The sequence below is a fragment of the Scyliorhinus canicula genome, unplaced genomic scaffold (genome assembly GCF_902713615.1).
Source record: "Scyliorhinus canicula unplaced genomic scaffold, sScyCan1.1, whole genome shotgun sequence".
Taxonomy (NCBI): Eukaryota; Metazoa; Chordata; class Chondrichthyes; order Carcharhiniformes; family Scyliorhinidae; genus Scyliorhinus; species Scyliorhinus canicula.
In genome coordinates, this window is record NW_024055458.1 from 659634 (window position 1) to 662387 (window position 2754).

Here is a 2754-nt window from a genome sequence, read left to right on the forward strand (position 1 = left end):
AGGCAGCGATTCTAACCACTGTGCCATCGTGCTGCCCCGTTCACCGGGCACACATGCCGGTGGCCTGGATGAGCAGGTTTTTTGGGGTAGAGGAGAGGTGTGTGGTGGGGGACAGCAAGTAATGTCCGTATGTTCTGGGCCTGCCTGAAGCTTGGGGGATTCTGGCAGGGTTTTGCAGATGTCATGTCCACGGACCTAAAAACACGGGTGGTGCCGAGTCCAGAGGTGGCGGATTTTGGAGTGTCGGCAGTCCAGGAGGCGAGAGAGGTTGATGTCTTGGCCTTTGCCTCCCTGGTAGCCCGGAGACGGATATTGCTAGCGTGGAGGGACTCGAAGCCCCCGGAATCAGAGATCTGGGTTAGCGAAGTGGCTGGATTTCTCAGACTTGAAAAATCAAGTTTGCCCTCAGAGGGTCAATGCTCGGGTTCATCAGGAGGTGGCAGCCGTTTGTCGACTTCTTTAGAGAAAATTAACTGTCAGCAGAGGCAAAAAACTTAAAGGGGGATAGTTAGGCTATTCTCTGTTGAGGGTAAGAGGGACTTGTTAGGGTGGAGATGATTTATGTACGATGTTTTATGTGGATTTGCATTGTTTACTGTTGTCACTTATTATTATAAAATTACAAAACCTTAACAAAATGTATTTTTTAAAAAAATCAACATCACCAAAATCAGATCATCTGCACATTGCCACATTGCTGTTTGTGCCATGTTGCTTTGTGGAAATTGGCTGCTGCATTTCCTATAACTGTGACAACACTTCAGAAGCTCTTTGGGACATGCTGGGGTTGTGAAAGGCGCTACAGAAGTGCAAGTTTTAAATTGAAGATTGATGCTTTCTGATATTAATTGATTTCAGACATCCCCAATTAATAAATTTGCTTTGGTTCGGACAAGACTTTAACCAATTAAATCAAAGGCAGAATTCTGGACAGTAAATTTAAAAAGGAGTTTTTTAAAAGAAAAGCTTCACTGACTGACTTGAAGACATTGACGTTTACAACTTCATGCAGGTGATCAGTCTGTGGAAGCGTAACCCTCCCTGGCTCCTTCTTTGACACTAATTTCCTTGGAACCCGGCCTCGAGAGTCTTCAGTACTTGGCCAGCAAGGAAGGCCTTCAGATCCTCTACTTTTACCCCCAAAGTGACCATTACCTCATGTCAGAGTTGGGCCTGTTGTAACGTAACCATTGGTCAATCAGGCACTAGTTTAATTGAATTGGATTCCCAATTACTGACACCACCTTCTCTCATTACCTTTGGCAGGAATACAATTGAACAGTTTCATACTATCCTTTTATCTGATTCTGTACAACCCCTTATTCAAACAGTTTCAAATGTTGAGGCTAATCAGAGTTGGAAGGTCTCCCTTGCCGGTACATTTATCCTCATCGCACATTCTTTATATACACAGCGATTAAGCTTTTATATTTTTACAACAAATAAAACTCAGACTTTTACTGGAACTACTGATTCATTATTGTTTAATTAATTGTAACTCAATTAAGGATCATTACTTATTTCATCATGTTACAGACTTGTAGCTAATTAATACATTAATATTTAATTTATACATTTGGTTTATACATACACTGCTTATCTACTGAGTAGTACTACACTCAGTATGCTTCACACGGTGTCTGTGTCTATGTATTTACATTCTGTATTTATCGGCTGTCCTACATTGTTTCATGTATGGAACGATCTGTCTGGACTGTACGCAGAACAATACTTTTCACTGTACCTCGGTACACGTGACAATAAATCAAATCCAATCAAAGAGACAGTTTCTGACTCATGTTCAGATTGAACAATGAGCCTTCTTAAAAATTATTCATTCATGGGAGGTGGGGGTCACTGGCTGGACCAGCATTTACTGCTCATTCCAATTGCCCTTGAACTGCGTGTCTTGTGAGGCTATTTCAAGGGACACTTACAAATCAACCACAACATTGCTGCGGATCTGGAGTCACGTGTCGGCCAGGCCACATAGAATGTCCATAAATTAGGAGGGGAATGTGCAACAGGACCTGGGTATCCTCGTACATCAGTCACTGAAGGTAAACATGTAGCTACAGCAGGCGGTAAAGAAGGCAAATGCTATGCTAGCCTTCATTGTGAGCGAATTCGAGGACAGGAGAAGGGATATCATGCAGCAATTGTGCAGGGCCTTGGCGAGGCCGTACCTGGAATATTGTGAGCAGTTTTGGTCTCTTTATCGAAGGATCTTCTTGCTTGAGAGGGAGTGCAGCGAAGGTTTACCAGACAGATTCTTGGGATGGTGGGACTGACGTATGAGAAATGGAATGTGTTAGGATTGTATTCTCTGGCTTTCAGAAGAATGAGGGGGGCTCTCATAGAAACCTATAATACATATAGATACATAGAAGACATGAGGGCTTTTGAGCCTGCTCCGCCTTTTTATCATGATCATGGCTGATCATCCAACTCAATATCCTAATCCTGCTTTCTCCCCAAAGCCTTCGATCCCATTCTCCCCAAGTGCTATATCCAGCCGCCTCTTAAATATATTCAATGTTTTAGCATCAACTACTTCCTGTGGTAATGAATTCCACAGGCTCACCACTCTTTGGGTGAAGAAATGTCTCCTCATCTCTGTCCGAAATGGTTTACCCTGAATCCTAAGGCCCCTGAATTAGAAAAAATGAATCTCAGACCCCCTGGTTCTGGACACCCCCATCATTGGTAACATCTTCCCTGTCTAGTCCTGTTAGAATTTTAAAGTCTCTATGA